The sequence below is a fragment of the Sardina pilchardus genome, chromosome 4 (assembly GCF_963854185.1).
Source record: "Sardina pilchardus chromosome 4, fSarPil1.1, whole genome shotgun sequence".
Lineage (NCBI taxonomy): Eukaryota > Metazoa > Chordata > Actinopteri > Clupeiformes > Clupeidae > Sardina > Sardina pilchardus.
Window position 1 is genome coordinate 25,380,864 of NC_084997.1, and position 24,033 is coordinate 25,404,896.

At 36.9% G+C, this 24,033-nt stretch overlaps 1 long non-coding RNA gene across 1 annotated transcript in view; it reads right to left on the minus strand.

Annotated features, from left to right (window-relative positions):
- Positions 1–3,436: 3,436 nt before the first annotated feature.
- Positions 3,437–24,033, minus strand: part of LOC134077854 (uncharacterized) — a 29,498-nt gene continuing 8,901 nt past the window's right edge. Inside the window, exon 5 of the long non-coding RNA XR_009938773.1 lies at positions 3,437–4,506. This is a non-coding gene — a long non-coding RNA (uncharacterized LOC134077854). The remainder of the gene's footprint in view (positions 4,507–24,033) is intronic.

The following is a 24,033-nucleotide window of genomic DNA, read 5'->3' on the forward strand; positions in this document are numbered from 1 at the left end:
AAAAGTTGCATAGGGTCTCTTTAAGTGTTCCATGTAGCCTACTGTAAGTGTGTCATGTTTGTAGTGTCTTTTCAACTTGGTCAAGTCTTGGTCTGTCAAGTTTGTGTCCTTTGATTGGGTATTGTGGAAAAGGACTTGTATTGAGTCCAACGAGGATTGTAAGCTTCTGAATGAAACCTGGTTCTTGTCTTCTGCTTTACCTATCTCGTCTTCTGAAGCTGTTTGGGGTGGTAATATTATGTACTCTTTCAGCCTAGCTGACCTTATTACAGTAAAACACATCTTTGGGTCTCTACTCCTGTCTCTGAATCCACATTTGGGTCCAAGTTGCATCTCTGGGCAATGAGCCGTGACAGCATTCAGCAAAAAAAGACATTTTTGGGAGAATTCTGCTACTTAGCCTATAATTTGTTTTTAACAGTGAAACAGAGTATGATGATACAGAAAACATCCTACCTTTTTTATTGCCTGATTCCACATTGATATGAGTGTATTACTCTGGTACCACAGTAGGGGGCAGCATATGAACACATTAGAGGGTTACTGTAACAGGCCACTTCACTTCCACTCAGCAGAATTTGGCCTGACTTACACAACATCGGTCTTTCTGATTATTTCATACTAGCGCAATGATCCATCTGCACATATGTAGCTTCATAAAGTATAGTAGTTTAAAGATTGTACAGTATGTGATATTGTACATACATGTACATTTAATATGTGATTCAATGATTTTAATTGACAGTAGCCTAATAAAGTTATCTAATTTCCGTATTCCCTTAATTGGTTGTGAAACACATTTTTGTTAGCTGAAGTCGGCAGTGGAGTGTACGTACTGTAAGATGCTTTATTGTCAACATATTGATATACGATAATAGGCCTATGTTGATGCAAGGGAACAAAATTAAGTACTAAAAAATACTCTTTGGAACCAATGTCCTTTTCTGCTTGATTTCTACATCAGGGGCTTCCTGCATGTAAAAGGTGAATTGTTTTGTTAATTTTTTGGATATGTTTGGGTCTTACGGGGTAATCAAAAATCAGATCACATGAGAATTAAGGTTTACAAAATGTATGTTTACTTGGGATAAATATATAGATTATATTATATAAAGTTTGTAGCTGTTCACTAAGTGAAAAATAATAGAGAAAGGAAACAAAACGAGAACACAGCTCAATCTTGTGAGGTGCCTCGGCACATATTCTCCCGGACCCATTGTTCGCATGCTTGTTCTAGCCTCGGCGCAATGGCTGTGACGACTCCACAGATGGCACTTGCAGTACAGGTGGTCAGGTAAGTGTGAGGATGAGACAAAGACAAGAAGCGAAGAGAAATCCCTCACTTAAGGAGATTATGCCTGACTTGCTGTTTTGATGCAGAAGAACTCCTCTTACAAGTCATTGGCTGCTTAAAAACATGGGTTACATCACCCAACCTGCATTAAAAGGTGCCTCCCACTCAGAATTACAGAAAGATGAATGAAAGGCAACAAAATAAAGGAATATTTTCAGAAAAATGAAGAACAGATCCCTCAGATCCTGAGCTCTTTACTCCCACACGCCAACATTAGGGTTCATAAAGAAAAGAGACAGATGAGTGGAGTGGATATTAAAATGATTGATTAACATTTTATTTGTTTAACATTTACTTTCTAGAAGTTTAGAACTTACTTTCTAGAGTGACATCACAATGCAAATGTAATTTAATGACAATGACCATGACAATGTTATCACCTTGCTAGATTGTTGGCCTAAAACTACGCTTGTATGCAACCCATACACACACACCTATCAAAGTTAAGAGAAAAAGACCCAAAAACAATGCCAGTCACTTCACCACCAGTTAGACCTGTCAAAGAGAATACAATGTCACCAATATATGTAGGCTACTGCACTTCACCAGAAATCATGCTTTGCTACGCACAATTAAATGGATGTATTTTTTTGTTATTGATACTACTGAAAACAAATTAATATCCATAAATATCAAAAGGCATAGAGACATGAAGATTAGTTTACCCGGCACAGTAGCCAAACCATTTTGGTGTTGTCCTGGTTCACAACAAAATGGAAAAAAAAAATATTGAGAAGGGCATAGATGTTGTGGCTATTACCATAACCAAGCTGTATTGTTGTTACACCAAGTAACAGTCATCCAAAAGAGGCTCTGTCACCAAGTTGCCATAATTGCCACATTTCACTGTTCTTGTTTTGAAAATATTTTAGTATCAAGCCTGCAGTGCTCCAGGTGAAGGATATGAAGATCAGGAGTAGCAGAGCTCCTACGACGTACCACTTCTCCATGGTTATGATATTCCTGGTGAGCTCCTCTGTTCCTCTATTCCCTTCAGTATGACCTTTATGAAGTTGGTGAAACTTCTGAGATGAAATGTGTTAAGGCGAAACATTGACTTCTTTTGAAGACCGTCAACTTCCTGTATGAGAGTAGCCTTCATACGTACTGTAAAGTACAGACTGTGTGCCATTTAAAAACCAGTAGATCAGCTGTTACTTCACACATGAGTCATGACACATCAAAACAATAGATATGTTTCTGTTCCTGTTCTTGGCAGAAACTTTTGTCTTACAATGACAACTACAACAATAATTAGTTTAAAGTGGTCATTAAGGGTGGGAATTAAGTAGAACCAGTTCTATGATTTACAGTATGGTACTGTGGCTAAAGCAGGTGACTTATTGGGTGTTGTACTGTAGGTTCCACTCCCTTATGGGATGTACAGTATGTTTGGGTTTTACAGGGATGAGCACAATCAACACTTAAACAGGAATGAAATGAACATCAATTAAAGTTCAACCTATATATTGTCTAAATGATTTTAAACTGACATGCTGGTTAAACCAGATATCTATCAATGAGGTAGAGTCTGGATGCATAATGTTACATTCATAATGCTAGACTCTAAGTAAAGGCCCAATCTCATTTCTCATTCTTCCCCTTCCCCTAGCCCAGTGGTTGCCAACCTGGGGTGTGGGGACCCCAATAGGGATCGCCAGAGATTGCAGTGCTTACAAATTGCAAACTCTGTATAATCCAAATGAAAACATATTTTTGTTCCACATTTAAATTCATGTAGCTATTTATTTCCTCTGACTTCACTTGCGATAGCAACCTTCAGGTCAGGCTAGGCCAGGCATTGGTAATTCATCCCGGGACCCCGATTGTTGAATATAGCAATGTCTTGTGTGTGTATGCGGGTAGGAGTTCGGGTAGGGGGCCCTGGCTTGTCTTCGACACAGGAAAGGGGACCTTCAAGGAAAAAAGGTTGGGAAACAAACTGCCCTAGCCTACCCCTTGTCCTTCAAAGCAGAGTGGCAAGACATAGGGGTGAGAATATTCTCTTTGCATACAGTATGAGACACCAGCATATAGATGACAGCCGGGATGAATGAAACACTTTTTAATTACACATAATTTACAACTACTTTTTAATTACACATAATTTACAAGATAGTACCACACTGAAAGCTAATATTTTGTCACTATCAATAACCTACATCTGTCCATTGTCAAATACAGTTGCATTTTCAGCTCTGAACAAACACTGTTTAGGAATTAGGCTGTTTAAGCAGAAGTGGAACATGCGGAATGTTTCATTTGTCAGTGGTTCTTAACTGGTCTGGCTTTGGAACCCACAATTTTCCATATTCATAGAGTCGCGACCCATATATTCTTTGTAGCATTCAAGCCAACGGATATGGTGAGCTATAGCCTAAATGGTGCCTGACCTACTTGTTTGGAACATGCAGAAGTTTGGCATTACATTTGTGACAACTGTTGATATTACCTTTCAAACAGGAATGCCTTGTTTCCATGTTGCATTTTAGTTTTGATGGTTTTATGCTCTCATGTGCCACACCACACACTGGGCTTTCTGTCTTATTTTGTCCTCAATTCAAGTAAACCCATATTCTAATCTAATCTAATAATGCCATAGCCTACAAATAACGTTTCTCAAAATAAAGGTCCATTAGATCTGATAAGATAGTATTTTAAATTGGCGATTTTTAGTTAAGTTTTAACCACAAGCTCCTCGACCCACCCTGATCAGATCAGTTCCGCGACCCACCAGTTAAGAAACATTGTCCTATGTGAACTTCACACAATGTCAATATATCCCACAATGACTATATGTCAATAATATTATGTAATTTCATATGTCTGCAAATAATATTAGGCCAATAATAATACATGACGTGATTCCACAGACACAATACTGGGTTGTGTGTGTGATTAGATAGACAGGCACTGGCAGATGCGATAGGTTGGTAAATAGATATGTTTGTGTGTTAGCACAAGCTGTAGCCTGTAGGCCTACTGTGAACTGACATGCTAGAAACAATAAGCCATGTAGCCTATAATTGCCAGGGTATTTGCTAAGTTATTACATTTCTGAAGTCTAACATTTCAAACTAGCGCGCTGCAAGTGCACCAAGAAAGGTCAAGGGTTGTCTGTGCCACCCGGAGTCACCCCTCTGGCTGTGCCCCTGCCAAAAAGAGACACATAACGAGATAAACTAGAAATGCAATTCCAAGGAATTACCAGTGCATGAAAATGCAAAAATAGATAGATAATGTAGATATGGTTACTAAGGTGTAGCTAGGGTAAACATGGTGGTTGCATAATTTACAGAGAGTTGATAGTGTGAAGGTAGACAGTTTAAAGATGAAACATTCCAGTTCTAACTTAACTAATGATTTCTATTCATGTTAAAATGTTGATTAGCTAACTTAGCTAATGATTTCTAGCAGTTACGTTAAAAATGCTAATTATGTTAGCAATGCTAACTTTACTAACAATGCTAACCAGGTTGATTAGCTAACTTAACCGATGATTTCTAGCAGTAATGCTAAAAATGCTAACTATGTTAACAATGCTAAATTTGTTAACAATGCTAACCAGGTTGATTAGCTGACTTAGTTGATGATTTTTGCAGTTATGCTAAAAATGCTAACTATGCTAACAATGCTAACTATGCTAACCATGCTAACTAGCTAACTTGCTAGTGAGGACTTTTATTTTGAAACATTTGTTGCTAGGGTATCCATGGTGGCCACTATCAGGAAACAAGAAGTTACTGCAGTATAATCATATTGGTTGCTATGGAAACAGTCATAAACACTTCATTTTAATGGTTGCTATGTTGGTTGCTAGGTACATGGAGGTTTCATGTAGTTGACTGGAGGCATAGTGGATGATAACTGACAGTTGGAATGGTTGAACAGTTCAATAGTTGAGTAGTTTCAATGGTTAAATGATTTAATAGTGTATTATTGCAGTGAGGACCTTTATTTTGAAACAGTTGTGGACAGAGGAAGTAGTGAAACAGGATCTGTAGTCTTAATGAGATTGTATGCTTAAAGCCTGAGACAGAAGGTGCCTCTCATGGCGTTTCCGTGTCCTCTCTCGCTCCTCACTGATCTACATAAAGAATGATGGAGCGGCAACAATGGGATAGTCTAGCCCTTCTTCTATCTTTCTTTATGTAGATCATTGAGGATCGAGGAGCGAGGGAGGACATATAAACGCTGCTTGAGAGGGGCCCACAGTAAATACTTTAAAAGTTGTATGTAGATAGTCTAATTAATGTTGATAGACAGAATGTTTAATGGATGTTGATAGGCAGATTGTTTAATAGATATTGATTGACAGTTTAATGGGTGGATGAGTGAATGGTCTGAAGAAGATGAATGGATAGAAGGTTGGATGGAATGTGCCTTATATTCTTGTTAAGAGAGACACTGATACAGCTCTCTGAGAGTAGTTGACACAGGTGTAATCAATTTAACTGGCTAGTCTTAAGCGAGCCAGAGTATACTCTTAAAGCCTGAGACAGAGTAAATAATTTAAAAGTTGAATGTAGATAGTCTAATTAATGTTGATAGACAGAGAGTTTAATGGATGTTGATAGACAGATTGTTTAATAGATGTTGATAGACAGTTTAATGGGTGGATGAGTGAATGGTCTGAAGAAGATGAATGGATAGAATGTTGGATGGAATGTGCCTTATATTCTTGTAGAATGGAGAGACACAGAGAGTAGTGGATACAGATACAGGTGTAATCAATTTAACTGGCTAAAGAGAGCCAGCCTGAGACAGAGTAGATTGTTTAAAAGTTCAATGTAGAGCATCTAATTGATGTTGTTGATAGGCAGACTGTTTAGAATGGGTGGATGAGTGAATGGTTTGAAGAAGATGAATGGATATAAAGTTGGATGGAATTAGGAGGACTTATTTTGATGCTGTTGTGCGCAGAGGATACAGGGGAACAGAATATGTAGTCTTCAGAGAGGAGCCTGAGAGAAACTGACAGTTGGTGCCCAGGTGGCTGACCAGCTGGGGTAACATTCTAATTGCTGCCGTGATGTCATAATGAGCAATGTTAAGTCTATGGGGAAATTGTTAATAGTTTTTAAGTAATAGTTTAAAAAGTATAAAAGTTACAAAGTTAAAAAAAACAAAGCAGGCATGGCATAAGCAAGACCTACGCAACAACGTTTGAATGAAGTTTCTACGTTAAACGGTTGAAGCTGAATTGGCTGCGTTAGAAGAAGAAGTTTAATAACTAGAAATGCAATTCCAAGGAATTACCAGTGCATGAAAATGCAAAAATAGATAGATAATGTAGATATGGTTACTAAGGTGTAGCTAGGGTAAACATGGTGGTTGCATAGTTTACAGAGAGTTGATAGTGTGAAGGTAGACAGTTTAAAGATGAAACGTTCCAGTTCTAACTTAACTAATGATTTCTATTCATGTTAAAATGTTGATTAGCTAAATTAGCTAATGATTTCTAGCAGTTACGCTAAAAATGTTTATTATGCTAGCAATGCTAACTTTACTAACAATGCTAACCAGGTTGATTAGCTAACTTAACCGATGATTTCTAGCAGTAATGCTAAAAATGCCAACTATGCTAACAATGCTAAATTTGCTAACAATGCTAACCAGGTTGATTAGCTAACTTAGTTGATGATTTTTTGCAGTTATGCTAAAAATGCTAACTATGCTAACAATGCTAACCATGCTAACTAGCTAACTTGCTAGTGAGGACTTTTATTTTGAAACATTTGTTGCTAGGGTATCCATGGTGGCCACTATCAGGAAACAAGAAGTTACTGCAGTATAATCATGTTGGTTGCTATGGAAACGGTCATAAACACTTCATTTTAATGGTGGCTATGTTGGTTGCTAGGTACATGGAGGTTTCATGTAGTTGACTGGAGGCATAGTGGATGATAACTGACAGTTGGAACGGTTGAACAGTTCAATAGTTGAGTAGTTTCAGTGGTTAAATGATTTAATAGTGTATTATTGCAGTGAGGACCTTTATTTTGAAACAGTTGTGGACAGAGGAAGTAGTGAAACAGGATCTGTAGTCTTAATGAGATTGTATGCTTAAAGCCTGAGACAGAAGGTGCCTCTCATATAGCGTTTACGCGTCCTCTCTCACTCCTCACTGATCTACATAAAGAATGATGGAGCGGCAACAATGGGATATTCTAGCCCTTCTTCTATCTTTCTTTATGTAGATCATTGAGGATCGAGGAGCGAGGGAGGACATATAAACGCTGCTTGAGAGGGACCCACAGTAAATACTTTAAAAGTTGTATGTAGATAGTCTAATTAATGTTGATAGACAGAATGTTTAATGGATGTTGATAGGCAGATTGTTTAATAGATATTGATTGACAGTTTAATGGGTGGATGAGTGAATGGTCTGAAGAAGATGAATGGATAGAAGGTTGGATGGAATGTGCCTTATATTCTTGTTAAGAGAGACACTGATACAGCTATCTGAGAGTAGTTGATACAGGTGTAATCAATTTAACTGGCTAGTCTTAAGAGAGCCAGAGTGTACTCTTAAAGCCTGAGACAGAGTAAATAATTTAAAAGTTGAATGTAGATAGTCTAATTAATGTTGATAGACAGAGAGTTTAATGGATGTTGATAGACAGATTGTTTAATAGATGTTGATAGACAGTTTAATGGGTGGATGAGTGAATGGTCTGAAGAAAATGAATGGATAGAATGTTGGATGGAATGTGCCTTATATTCTTGTAGAATGGAGAGACAGCTCTCTACTGAGAGTAGTGGATACAGATACAGGTGTAATCAATTTAACTGGCTAGTCTTAAGAGAGCCAGCCTGAGACAGAGTAGATTGTTTAAAAGTTGAATGTAGAGCGTCTAATTGATGTTGATAGGCAGACTGTTTAGAATGGGTGGATGAGTGAATGGTTTGAAGAAGATGAATGGATATAAAGTTGGATGGAATTAGGAGGACTTATTTTGATACTGTTGTGCGCAGAGGATACAGGGGAACAGAATATGTAGTCTTCAGAGAGATTGTAAAGCCTGAGAGAAACTGACAGTTGGTGCCCAGGTGGCTGACCAGCTGGAGTAAGATTCTAATTGCTGCCGTGATGTCATAATGAGCAATGTTAAGTCTATGGGGGAAATTGGAATAGTTTTTAACTAATAGTTTAAAAAGTATAAAAGTTACAAAGTTGAAAAGTCATAGCACACATGTCCTAAGTAAGACCTACGTAACGCAGTTTGAATGAAGTTTCTACGTTAAACGGTTCTAGCTGATTTGCGTGCGTTAGAAGAAGAACTAGAAATGCAATTCCAAGGAATTACCAGTGCATGAAAATGCAGAAATAGATAGATAATGTAGATATGGTTACTAAGGTGTAGCTAGGGTAAACATGGTGGTTGCATAGTTTACAGAGAGTTGATAGTGTGAAGGTAGACGTTTTAAAGATGAGACGTTCCAGTTCTAACTTAACTAATGATTTCTATTCATGTTAAAATGTTGATTAGCTAACTTAGCTAATGATTTCTAGCAGTTACGCTAAAATGCTTATTATGCTAACAATGCTAACCAGGTTGATTAGCTAACTTAACCGATGATTTCTAGCAGTATTGCTAAAAATGCTAACTATGCTAACCATGCTAAATTTGCTAACAATGCTAACCAGGTTGATTAGCTAACTTAGTTGATGATTTTTTGCAGTTATACTAAAAATGCTAACTATGCTAACAATGCTAACTATGCTAACCATGCTAACTACCTAACTTGCTAGTGAGGACTTTTATTTTGAAACATTTGTTGCTAGGGTATCCATGGTGGCTATCAGGAAACAAGAAGTTACTGCAGTATAATCATGTTGGTTGCTATGGAAACGGTCATAAACACTTAATTTTAATGGTTGCTATGTTGGTTGCTAGGTACATGGAGGTTTCATGTAGTTGACTGGAGGCATAGTGGATGATAACTGACAGTTGGAATGGTTGAACAGTTCAATAGTTGAGTAGTTTCAATGGTTAAATGATTTAATAGTGTATTATTGCAGTGAGGACCTTTATTTTGAAACAGTTGTGGACAGAGGAAGTAGTGAAACAGGATCTGTAGTCTTAATGAGATTGTATGCTTAAAGCCTGAGACAGAAGGTGCCTCTCATATAGCGTTTACGCGTCCTCTCTCGCTCCTCACTGATCTACATAAAGAATGATGGAGCGGCAACAATGGGATAGTCTAGCTAGCCCTTCTTCTAGCTTTATTTATGTAGATCATTGAGGATCGAGGAGCGAGGGAGGACATATAAACGCTGCTTGAGAGGGACCCACAGTAAATACTTTAAAAGTTGTATGTAGATAGTCTAATCAATGTTGATAGACAGAATGTTTAATGGATGTTGATAGGCAGATTGTTTAATAGATATTGATTGACAGTTTAATGGGTGGATGAGTGAATGGTCTGAAGAAGATGAATGGATAGAAGGTTGGATGGAATGTGCCTTATATTCTTGTTAAGAGAGACACTGATACAGCTCTCTGAGAGTAGTTGACACAGGTGTAATCAATTTAACTGGCTAGTCTTAAGAGAGCCAGATTGTACTCTTAAAGCCTGAGACAGAGTAAATAATTTAAAAGTTGAATGTAGATAGTCTAATTAATGTTGATAGACAGAGAGTTTAATGGATGTTGATAGACAGATTGTTTAATAGATGTTGATAGACAGTTTAATGGGTGGATGAGTGAATGGTCTGAAGAAGATGAATGGATAGAATGTTGGATGGAATGTGCCTTATATTCTTGTAGAATGGAGAGACACAGCTCTCTACTGAGAGTAGTGGATACAGATACAGGTGTAATCAATTTAACTGGCTAGTCTTAAGAGAGCCAGCCTGAGACAGAGTGAATTGTTTAAAAGTTGAATGTAGAGCGTCTAATTGATGTTGATAGGCAGACTGTTTAGAATGGGTGGATGAGTGAATGGTTTGAAGAAGATGAATGGATATAAAGTTGGATGGAATTAGGAGGACTTATTTTGATACTGTTGTGCGCAGAGGATACAGGGGAACAGAATATGTAGTCTTCAGAGAGATTGTCTGCTTAAAGCCTGAGAGAAACTGACAGTTGGTGCCCAGGTGGCTGACCAGCTGGGGTAACATTCTAATTGCTGCCGTGATGTCATAATGAGCAATGTTAAGTCTATGGGGAAATTGTTAATAGTTTTTATTTAATAGTTCAAAAAGTATAAAAGTTACAAAGTTGAAAAATACAAAGCACACATGGCATAAGCAAGACCTACGCAACAACGTTTGAATGAAGTTTCTACGTTAAACGGTTGAAGCTGAATTGCGAGCGTTAGAAGAAGAAGTTTAATAAAAAGCCTAGGAAGAACAGTACAGTGCATTTTCATGCACTGTAATAACTAGAAATGCAATTCCAAGGAATTACCAGTGCATGAAAATGCAAAAAAAGATAGATAATGTAGATATGGTTACTAAGGTGAAGCTAGGGTAAACATGGTGGTTGCATAGTTTACAGAGAGTTGATAGTGTGAAGGTAGACAGTTTAAAGCTGAAACATTCCAGTTCTAACTTAACTAATGATTTCTATTCATGTTAAAATGTTGATAAGCTAACTTAGCTAATGATTTCTAGCAGTTGTGTTAAAAATGCTAATTATGCTAGCAATGCTAACTTTACTAACCATGCTAACCAGGTTGATTAGCTAACTTAACCGATGATTTCTAGCAGTAATGCTAAAAATGCTAACTATGCTAAAAATGTTAGCAATGCTAACAATGCTAACCATGCTAACTAGATCACTTGCTAGTGAGGACTTTTATTTTGAAACATTTGTTGCTAGGGTATCCATGGTGCCCACCATCAGGAAACAAGAAGTTACTGCAGTATAATCATGTTGGTTGCTATGGAAACGGTCATAAACACTTAATTTTAATGGTTGCTATGTTGGTTGCTAGGTACATGGAGGTTTCATGTAGTTGACTGGAGGCATAGTGGATGATAACTGACAGTTGGAATGGTTGAACAGTTCAATAGTTGAGTAGTTTCAATGGTTAAATGATTTAATAGTGTATTATTGCAGTGAGGACTTTTATTTTGAAATAGTTGTGGACAGAGGAAACAGTTAACAGGATATGTAGTCTTCTGAGAGACTGTATGCTAAAGCCAGAGAAACTGACAGTTGGTGCCCAGGTGGCCGGCCACCTGGCCTAAGATTCTAATTGCTGCCGTGATGTCATAATGAGCAATGTTAAGTCTATGGGGGAAATTGTAATAGTTTTTAACTAATAGTTTAAAAAGTATAAAAGTTACAAAGTTGATATATACAAAGCCCACATCGCGTAAGTAAGATCTACGTAACACAGTTTGAATGAAGTTTCTACGTTAAACGGTTCAAGCTGAATTGCGTGCGTTAGAAGAAGAACTAGAAATGCAATTCCAAGGAATTACCAGTGCATGAAAATGCAAAAATAGATAGATAATGTAGATATGGTTACTAAGGTGTAGCTAGGGTAAACATGGTGGTTGCATAGTTTACAGAGAGTTGATAGTGTGAAGGTAGACAGTTTAAAGATGAAACACTCCAGTTCTAACTTAACTAATGATTTCTATTCATGTTAAAATGTTGATTAGCTAACTTAGCTAATGATTTCTAGCAGTTACGCTAAAAATGCTTATTATGCTAGCAATGCTAACTTTACTAACAATGCTAACCAGGTTGATTAGCTAACTTAACCGATGATTTCTAGCAGTAATGCTAAAAATGCTAACTATGCTAAATTTGGTAACAATGCTAACCAGGTTGATTAGCTAACTTAGTTGATGATTTTTTGCAGTTATGCTAAAAATGCTAACTATGCTAACAATGCTAACTATGCCAACCATGCTAACTAGCTAACTTGCTAGTGAGGACTTTTATTTTGAAACATTTGTTGCTAGGGTATCCATGGTGGCCACTATCAGGAAACAAGAAGTTACTGCAGTATAATCATGTTGGTTGCTATGGAAACGGTCATAAACACTTAATTTTAATGGTTGCTATGTTGGTTGCTAGGTACATGGAGGTTTCATGTAGTTGACTGGAGGCATAGTGGATGATAACTGACAGTTGGAATGGTTGAACAGTTCAATAGTTGAGTAGTTTCAGTGGTTAAATGATTTAATAATGTATTATTGCAGTGAGGACCTTTATTTTGAAACAGTTGTGGACAGAGGAAGTAGTGAAACAGTATCTGTAGTCTTAATGAGATTGTATGCTTAAAGCCTGAGACAGAAGGTGCCTCTCATATAGCGTTTACGCGTCCTCTCTCGCTCCTCACTGATCTACATAAAGAATGATGGAGCGGCAACAATGGGATAGTCTAGCCCTTCTTCTATCTTTTCTATGTAGATCATTGAGGATCGAGGAGCGAGGGAGGACATATAAACGCTGCTTGAGAGGGACCCACAGTAAATACTTTAAAAGTTGTATGTAGATAGTCTAATTAATGTTGATAGACAGAATGTTTAATGGATGTTGATAGGCAGATTGTTTAATAGATATTGATTGACAGTTTAATGGGTGGATGAGTGAATGGTCTGAAGAAGATGAATGGATAGAAGGTTGGATGGAATGTGCCTTATATTCTTGTTAAGAGAGACACTGATACAGCTCTCTGAGAGTAGTTGATACAGGTGTAATCAATTTAACTGGCTAGTCTGAGACAGAGTAAATAATTTAAAAGTTGAATGTAGATAGTCTAATTAATGTTGATAGACAGAGAGTTTAATGGATGTTGATAGACAGATTGTTTAATAGATGTTGATAGACAGTTTAATGGGTGGATGAGTGAATGGTCTGAAGAAGATGAATGGATAGAATGTTGGATGGAATGTGCCTTATATTCTTGTAGAATGGAGAGACACAGCTCTCTACTGAGAGTAGTGGATACAGATACAGGTGTAATCAATTTAACTGGCTAGTCTTAAGAGAGCCAGCCTGAGACAGAGTAGATTGTTTAAAAGTTCAATGTAGAGCGTCTAATTGATGTTGTTGATAGGCAGACTGTTTAGAATGGGTGGATGAGTGAATGGTTTGAAGAAGATGAATGGATATAAAGTTGGATGGAATTAGGAGGACTTATTTTGATACTGTTGTGCGCAGAGGATACAGGGGAACAGAATATGTAGTCTTCAGAGAGGAGCCTGAGAGAAACTGACAGTTGGTGCCCAGGTGGCTGACCAGCTGGGGTAACATTCTAATTGCTGCCGTGATGTCATAATGAGCAATGTTAAGTCTATGGGGGAAATGGTGATAGTTTTTAACTAATAGTTTAAAAAGTATAAAAGTTACAAAGTTGAAAAATATAAAGCACATATGGCATAAGCAAGACCTACGCAACAAAGTTTGAATGAAGTTTCTACGTTAAACGGTTGAAGCTGAATTGCGAGCGTTAGAAGAAGAAGTTTAACTAGAAATGCAATTCCAAGGAATTACCAGTGCATGAAAATGCAAAAATAGATAGATAATGTAGATATGGTTACTAAGGTGTAGCTAGGGTAAACATGGTGGTTGCATAGTTTACAGAGAGTTGATAGTGTGAAGGTAGACAGTTTAAAAATGAAACATTCCAGCTCTAACTTAACTAATGATTTCTATTCATGTTAAAATGTTGATTACCTAACTTAGGTAATGATTTCTAGCAGTTACGCTAAAAATGCTAATTATGTTAGCAATGCTAACTTTATTAACAATGCTAACCAGGTTGATTAGCTAACTTAACCGATGATTTCTAGCAGTAATGCTAAAAATGCTAACTATGCTAACAATGCTAAATTTGCTAATAATGCTAACCAGGTTGATTAGCTAACTTAGTTGATGATTTTTTGCAGTTATGCTAAAAATGCTAACAATGCTAACTACAATGCTAACTATGCTAACCATGCTAACTAGCTAACTTGCTAGTGAGGACTTTTATTTTGAAACATTTGTTGCTAGGGTATCCATGGTGGCCACTATCAAGAAACAAGAAGTTACTGCAGTATAATCATGTTGGTTGCTATGGAAACGGTCATAAACACTTAATTTTAATGGTTGCTATGTTGGTTGCTAGGTACATGGAGGTTTCATGTAGTTGACTGGAGGCATAGTGGATGATAACTGACAGTTGGAATGGTTGAACAGTTCAATAGTTGAGTAGTTGCAATGGTTAAATGATTTAATAGTGTATTATTGCATTGAGGACTTTTATTTTGAAACAGTTGTGGACAGAGGAAACAGTTAACAGGATATGTAGTCTTCTGAGAGACTGTATGCTTAAAGCCAGAGAAACTGACAGTTGGTGCCCAGGTGGCCGGCCACCTGGCGTAAGATTCTAATTGCTGCCGTGATGTCATAATGAGCAATGTTAAGTCTATGGGGGAGATTGTAATAGTTTTTAACTAATAGTTTAAAAAGTTGAAAAGTTACAAAGTTGAAAAATACAAAGCACCCATGTCCTAAGTAAGACCTACGTAACAAAGTTTGAATGAAGTTTCTAGGTTGAACGGTTGAAGCTGCATTAAGAGCGTTAGAAGAAGAAAAATAATAAGAAGCCTAGGAAGAACAGTACAGTGCATTTTCATGCACTGTAATAATAACTAGAAATGCAATTCCAAGGAATTACCAGTGCATGAAAATGCTAAAAAAGATAGATAATGTAGATATGGTTACTAAGGTGTAGCTAGGGTAAACATGGTGGTTGCATAGTTTACAGAGAGTTGATAGTGTGAAGGTAGACAGTTTAAAGATGAAACATTCCAGTTCTAACTTAACTAATGATTTCTATTCATGTTAAAATGTTGATTAGCTAACTTAGCTAATGATTTCTAGCAGTTAAGCTAAAAATGCTAATTATGCTAGCAATGCTAACTTTACTAACAATGCTAACCAGGTTGATTAGCTAACTTATCGATGATTTCTAGCAGTAATGTTAAAAATGCTAACTATGCTAACAATGCTAAATTTGCTGACAATGCTAACCAGGTTGATTAGCTAACTTAGTTGATGATTTTTTGCAGTTATGCTAAAAATGCTAACTATGTTAACAATGTTAACTATGCTAACTAGCTAACTTGCTAGTGAGGACTTTTATTTTGAAACATTTGTTGCTAGGGTATCCATGGTGGCCACTATCAGGAAACAAGAAGTTACTGCAGTATAATCATGTTGGTTGCTATGGAAACGGTTATAAACACTTAATTTTAATGGTTGCTATGTTGGTTGCTAGGTACATGGAGGTTTCATGTAGTTGACTGGAGGCATAGTTGATGATAACTGACAGTTGGAATGGTTGAACATTTCAATAGTTGAGTAGTTTCAATGGTTAAATGATTTAATAGTGTATAATTGCAGTGAGGACCTTTATTTTGAAACAGTTGTAGACAGAGGAAGTAGTGAAACAGGATCTGTAGTCTTAATGAGATTGTATGCTTAAAGCCTGAGACAGAAGGTGCCTCTCATAGCGTTTACGCGTCCTCTCTCGCTCCTCACTGATCTACATAAAGAATGATGGAGCGGCAACAATGGGATAGTCTAGCCCTTCTTCTATCTTTCTTTATGTAGATCATTGAGGATCGAGGAGCGAGGGAGGACATATAAACGCTGCTTGAGAGGGACCCACAGTAAATACTTTAAAAGTTGTATGTAGATAGTCTAATTAATGTTGATAGACAGAATGTTTAATGGATGTTGATAGGCAGATTGTTTAATAGATATTGATTGACAGTTTAATGGGTGGATGAGTGAATGGTCTGAAGAAGATGAGTGGATAGAAGGTTGGATGGAATGTGCCTTATATTCTTGTTAAGAGAGACACTGATACAGCTCTCTGAGAGTAGTTGACACAGGTGTAATCAATTTAACTGGCTAGTCTTAAGAGTGCCAGAGTACTCTTAAAGCCTGAGACAGAGTAAATAATTTAAAAGTTGAATGTAGATAGTCTAATTAATGTTTAATTTAAAGTTTAATGGATGTTGATAGACAGATTGTTTAATAGATGTTGATAGACAGTTTAATGGGTGGATGAGTGAATGGTCTGAAGAAGATGAATGGATAGAATGTTGGATGGAATGTGCCTTATATTCTTGTAGAATGGAGAGACACAGCTCTCTACTGAGAGTAGTGGATACAGATACAGGTGTAATCAATTTAACTGGCTAGTCTTAAGAGAGCCAGCCTGAGACAGAGTAGATTGTTTAAAAGTTCAATGTAGAGCGTCTAATTGATGTTGTTGATAGGCAGACTGTTTAGAATGGGTGGATGAGTGAATGGTTTGAAGAAGATGAATGGATATAAAGTTGGATGGAATTAGGAGGACTTATTTTGATACTGTTGTGCGCAGAGGATACAGGGGAACAGAATATGTAGTCTTCAGAGAGGAGCCTGAGAGAAACTGACAGTTGGTGCCCAGGTGGCTGACCAGCTGGGGTAACATTCTAATTGCTGCCGTGATGTCATAATGAGCAATGTTAAGTCTATGGGGGAAATGGTGATAGTTTTTAACTAATAGTTTAAAAAGTATAAAAGTTACAAAGTTGAAAAATATAAAGCACATATGGCATAAGCAAGACCTACGCAACAAAGTTTGAATGAAGTTTCTACGTTAAACGGTTGAAGCTGAATTGCGAGCGTTAGAAGAAGAAGTTTAACTAGAAATGCAATTCCAAGGAATTACCAGTGCATGAAAATGCAAAAATAGATAGATAATGTAGATATGGTTACTAAGGTGTAGCTAGGGTAAACATGGTGGTTGCATAGTTTACAGAGAGTTGATAGTGTGAAGGTAGACAGTTTAAAAATGAAACATTCCAGCTCTAACTTAACTAATGATTTCTATTCATGTTAAAATGTTGATTACCTAACTTAGGTAATGATTTCTAGCAGTTACGCTAAAAATGCTAATTATGTTAGCAATGCTAACTTTATTAACAATGCTAACCAGGTTGATTAGCTAACTTAACCGATGATTTCTAGCAGTAATGCTAAAAATGCTAACTATGCTAACAATGCTAAATTTGCTAATAATGCTAACCAGGTTGATTAGCTAACTTAGTTGATGATTTTTTGCAGTTATGCTAAAAATGCTAACAATGCTAACTACAATGCTAACTATGCTAACCATGCTAACTAGCTAACTTGCTAGTGAGGACTTTTATTTTGAAACATTTGTTGCTAGGGTATCCATGGTGGCCACTATCAAGAAACAAGAAGTTACTGCAGTATAATCATGTTGGTTGCTATGGAAACGGTCATAAACACTTAATTTTAATGGTTGCTATGTTGGTTGCTAGGTACATGGAGGTTTCATGTAGTTGACTGGAGGCATAGTGGATGATAACTGACAGTTGGAATGGTTGAACAGTTCAATAGTTGAGTAGTTGCAATGGTTAAATGATTTAATAGTGTATTATTGCATTGAGGACTTTTATTTTGAAACAGTTGTGGACAGAGGAAACAGTTAACAGGATATGTAGTCTTCTGAGAGACTGTATGCTTAAAGCCAGAGAAACTGACAGTTGGTGCCCAGGTGGCCGGCCACCTGGCGTAAGATTCTAATTGCTGCCGTGATGTCATAATGAGCAATGTTAAGTCTATGGGGGAGATTGTAATAGTTTTTAACTAATAGTTTAAAAAGTTGAAAAGTTACAAAGTTGAAAAATACAAAGCACCCATGTCCTAAGTAAGACCTACGTAACAAAGTTTGAATGAAGTTTCTAGGTTGAACGGTTGAAGCTGCATTAAGAGCGTTAGAAGAAGAAAAATAATAAGAAGCCTAGGAAGAACAGTACAGTGCATTTTCATGCACTGTAATAATAACTAGAAATGCAATTCCAAGGAATTACCAGTGCATGAAAATGCTAAAAAAGATAGATAATGTAGATATGGTTACTAAGGTGTAGCTAGGGTAAACATGGTGGTTGCATAGTTTACAGAGAGTTGATAGTGTGAAGGTAGACAGTTTAAAGATGAAACATTCCAGTTCTAACTTAACTAATGATTTCTATTCATGTTAAAATGTTGATTAGCTAACTTAGCTAATGATTTCTAGCAGTTAAGCTAAAAATGCTAATTATGCTAGCAATGCTAACTTTACTAACAATGCTAACCAGGTTGATTAGCTAACTTATCGATGATTTCTAGCAGTAATGTTAAAAATGCTAACTATGCTAACAATGCTAAATTTGCTGACAATGCTAACCAGGTTGATTAGCTAACTTAGTTGATGATTTTTTGCAGTTATGCTAAAAATGCTAACTATGTTAACAATGTTAACTATGCTAACTAGCTAACTTGCTAGTGAGGACTTTTATTTTGAAACATTTGTTGCTAGGGTATCCATGGTGGCCACTATCAGGAAACAAGAAGTTACTGCAGTATAATCATGTTGGTTGCTATGGAAACGGTTATAAACACTTAATTTTAATGGTTGCTATGTTGGTTGCTAGGTACATGGAGGTTTCATGTAGTTGACTGGAGGCATAGTTGATGATAACTGACAGTTGGAATGGTTGAACATTTCAATAGTTGAGTAGTTTCAATGGTTAAATGATTTAATAGTGTATAATTGCAGTGAGGACCTTTATTTTGAAACAGTTGTAGACAGAGGAAGTAGTGAAACAGGATCTGTAGTCTTAATGAGATTGTATGCTTAAAGCCTGAGACAGAAGGTGCCTCTCATAGCGTTTACGCGTCCTCTCTCGCTCCTCACTGATCTACATAAAGAATGATGGAGCGGCAACAATGGGATAGTCTAGCCCTTCTTCTATCTTTCTTTATGTAGATCATTGAGGATCGAGGAGCGAGGGAGGACATATAAACGCTGCTTGAGAGGGACCCACAGTAAATACTTTAAAAGTTGTATGTAGATAGTCTAATTAATGTTGATAGACAGAATGTTTAATGGATGTTGATAGGCAGATTGTTTAATAGATATTGATTGACAGTTTAATGGGTGGATGAGTGAATGGTCTGAAGAAGATGAGTGGATAGAAGGTTGGATGGAATGTGCCTTATATTCTTGTTAAGAGAGACACTGATACAGCTCTCTGAGAGTAGTTGACACAGGTGTAATCAATTTAACTGGCTAGTCTTAAGAGTGCCAGAGTACTCTTAAAGCCTGAGACAGAGTAAATAATTTAAAAGTTGAATGTAGATAGTCTAATTAATGTTTAATTTAAAGTTTAATGGATGTTGATAGACAGATTGTTTAATAGATGTTGATAGACAGTTTAATGGGTGGATGAGTGAATGGTCTGAAGAAGATGAATGGATAGAATGTTGGATGGAATGTGCCTTATATTCTTGTAGAATGGAGAGACACAGCTCTCTACTGAGAGTAGTGGATACAGATACAGGTGTAATCAATTTAACTGGCTAGTCTTAAGAGAGCCAGCCTGAGACAGAGTAGATTGTTTAAAAGTTCAATGTAGAGCGTCTAATTGATGTTGTTGATAGGCAGACTGTTTAGAATGGGTGGATGAGTGAATGGTTTGAAGAAGATGAATGGATATAAAGTTGGATGGAATTAGGAGGACTTATTTTGATACTGTTGTGCGCAGAGGATACAGGGGAACAGAATATGTAGTCTTCAGAGAGGAGCCTGAGAGAAACTGACAGTTGGTGCCCAGGTGGCTGACCAGCTGGGGTAACATTCTAATTGCTGCCGTGATGTCATAATGAGCAATGTTAAGTCTATGGGGGAAATGGTGATAGTTTTTAACTAATAGTTTAAAAAGTATAAAAGTTACAAAGTTGAAAAATATAAAGCACATATGGCATAAGCAAGACCTACGCAACAAAGTTTGAATGAAGTTTCTACGTTAAACGGTTGAAGCTGAATTGCGAGCGTTAGAAGAAGAAGTTTAATAATAACTAGAAATGCAATTCCAAGGAATTACCAGTGCATGAAAATGCAAAAATAGATAGATTATGTAGATATGGTTATTAAGGTGTAGCTAGAGTAAACATGGTGGTTGCATAGTTTACAGAGAGTTGATAGTGTGAAGGTAGACATTTTAAAGATGAAACGTTCCAGTTCTAACTTAACTAATGATTTCTATTCATGTTAAAATGTTGATTAGCTAACTTAGCTAATGATTTCTAGCAGTTACGTTAAAAATGCTTATTATGCTAGCAATGCTAACTTTACTAACAATGCTAACCAGGTTGATTAGTTAACTTAACCGATGATTTCTAGCAGTAATACTAAAATGCTAACTATGCTAACAATGCTAAATTTGCTAACAAAGCTAACCAGGTTGATTAGCTAACTTAGTTGATGATTTTTTGCAGTTATGCTAAAAATGCTAACTATGCTAACAATGTTAACTATGCTAACCATGCTAACTAGCTAACTTGCTAGTGAGGACTTTTATTTTGAAACATTTGTTGCTAGGGTATCCATGGTGGCCACTATCAGGAAACAAGAAGTTACTGCAGTATAATCATGTTGGTTGCTATGGAAACGGTCATAAACACTTAATTTTAATGGTTGCTCTGTTGGTTGCTAGGTACATGGAGGTTTCATGTAGTTGACTGGAGGCATAGTGGATGATAACTGACAGTTGGAATGGTTGAACAGTTCAATAGTTGAGTAGTTTCAATGGTTAAATGATTTAATAGTGTATTATTGCAGTGAGGACCTTTATTTTGAAACAGTTGTGGACAGAGGAAGTGGAAGAGGAAACAGGATCTGTAGTCTTAATGAGATTGTATGCTTAAAGCCTGAGACAGAAGGTGCCTCTCATATAGCGTTTACACGTCCTCCCTCGCTCCTCACTGATCTACATAAAGAATGATGGAGCGGCAACAATGGGATAGTCTAGCCCTTCTTCTATCTTTCTTTATGTAGATCATTGAGGATCGAGGAGCGAGGGAGGACATATAAACGCTGCTTGAGAGGGACCCACAGTAAATACTTTAAAAGTTGTATGTAGATAGTCTAATTAATGTTGATAGATAGAATGTTTAATGGATGTTGATAGGCAGATTGTTTAATAGATATTGATTGACAGTTTAATGGGTGGATGAGTGAATGGTCTGAAGAAGATGAATGGATAGAAGGTTGGATGGAATGTGCCTTATATTCTTGTTAAGAGAGACACTGATACAGCTCTCTGAGAGTAGTTGATACAGGTGTAATCAATTTAACTGGCTAGTCTTAAGAGAGCCAGTAAAGCCTGAGACAGAGTAAATAATTTAAAAGTTGAATGTAGATAGTCTAATTAATGTTGATAGACAGATTGTTTAATAGATGTTGATAGACAGTTTAATGGGTGGATGAGTGAATGGTCTGAAGAAGATGAATGGATAGAATGTTGGATGGAATGTGCCTTATATTCTTGTAGAATGGAGAGACACAGCTCTCTACTGAGAGTAGTGGATACAGATACAGGTGTAATCAATTTAACTGGCTAGTCTTAAGAGAGCCAGCCTGAGACAGAGTAGATTGTTTAAAAGTTGAATGTAGAGCGTCTAATTGATGTTGATAGGCAGACTGTTTAGAATGGGTGGATGAGTGAATGGTTTGAAGAAGATGAATGGATATAAAGTTGGATGGAATTAGGAGGACTTATTTTGATACTGTTGTGCGCAGAGGATACAGGGGAACAGAATATGTAGGCCTAGTCTTCAGAGAGATTGCCTGAGAGAAACTGACAGTTGGTGCACAGGTGGCTGACCAGCTGGGGTAACATTCTAATTGCTGCCGTGATGTCATAATGAGCAATGTTAAGTCTATGGGGAAATTGTTAATAGTTTTTATTTAATAGTTCAAAAAGTATAAAAGTTACAAAGTTGAAAAATACAAAGCACACATGGCATAAGCAAGACCTACGCAACAACGTTTGAATGAAGTTTCTACGTTAAACGGTTGAAGCTGAATTGCGAGCGTTAGAAGAAGAAGTTTAATAAAAAGCCTAGGAAGAACAGTACAGTGCATTTTCATGCACTGTAACTAGAAATGCAATTCCAAGGAATTACCAGTGCATGAAAATGCAAAAATAGATAGATAATGTAGATATGGTTACTAAGGTGTAGCTAGGGTAAACATGGTGGTTGCATAGTTTACAGAGAGTTGATAGTGTGAAGGTAGACAGTTTAAAGATGAAACATTCCAGTTCTAACTTAACTAATGATTTCTATTCATGTTAAAATGTCGATTAGCTAACTTAGCTAATGATTTCTAGCAGTTACGCTAAAAATGCTTATTATGCTAGCAATGCTAACTTTACTAACAATGCTAACCAGGTTGATTAGCTAACTTAACCGATGATTTCTAGCAGTTATGCTAAAAATGCTAACTATGTTAACAATGCTAACTATGCTAACTAGCTAACTTGCTAGTGAGGACTTTTATTTTGAAACATTTGTTGCTAGGGTATCCATGGTGGCCACTATCAGGAAACAAGAAGTTACTGCAGTATAATCATGTTGGTTGCTATGGAAACGGTCATAAACACTTAATTTTAATGGTTGCTATGTTGGTTGCTAGGTACATGGAGGTTTCATGTAGTTGACTGGAGGCATAGTGGATGATAACTGACAGTTGGAATGGTTGAACAGTTCAATAGTTGAGTAGTTTCAATGGTTAAATGATTTAATAGTGTATTATTGCAGTGAGGACCTTTATTTTGAAACAGTTGTGGACAGAGGAAGTAGTGAAACAGGATCTGTAGTCTTAATGAGATTGTATGCTTAAAGCCTGAGACAGAAGGTGCCTCTCATAGCGTTTACGCGTCCTCTCTCGCTCCTCACTGATCTACATAAAGAATGATGGAGCGGCAACAATGGGATAGTCTAGCCCTTCTTCTATCTTTCTTTATGTAGATCATTGAGGATCGAGGAGCGAGGGAGGACATATAAACGCTGCTTGAGAGGGACCCACAGTAAATACTTTAAAAGTTGTATGTAGATAGTCTAATTAATGTTGATAGATAGAATGTTTAATGGATGTTGATAGGCAGATTGTTTTATATTGATTGACAGTTTAATGGGTGGATGAGTGAATGGTCTGAAGAAGATGAATGGATAGAAGGTTGGATGGAATGTGCCTTATTCTTGTTAAGAGAGACACTGATACAGCTCTCAGAGTAGTTGACACAGGTGTAATCAATTTAACTGGCTAGTCTTAAGAGAGCCAGAGTACTCTTAAAAAATGAGACAGAGTAAATAATTTAAAAGTTGAATGTAGATAGTCTAATTAATGTTGATAGACAGAGAGTTTAATGGATGTTGATAGACAGATTGTTTAATAGATGTTGATAGACAGTTTAATGGGTGGATGAGTGAATGGTCTGAAGAAGATGAATGGATAGAATGTTGGATGGAATGTGCCTTATATTCTTGTAGAATGGAGAGACACAGCTCTCTACTGAGAGTAGTGGATACAGATACAGGTGTAATCAATTTAACTGGCTAGTCTTAAGAGAGCCAGCCTGAGACAGAGTAGATTGTTTAAAAGTTCAATGTAGAGCGTCTAATTGATGTTGTTGATAGGCAGACTGTTTAGAATGGGTGGATGAGTGAATGGTTTGAAGAAGATGAATGGATATAAAGTTGGATGGAATTAGGAGGACTTATTTTGATACTGTTGAGCACAGAGGATACAGGGGAACAGAATATGTAGTCTTCAGAGAGGAGCCTGAGAGAAACTGACAGTTGGTGCCCAGGTGG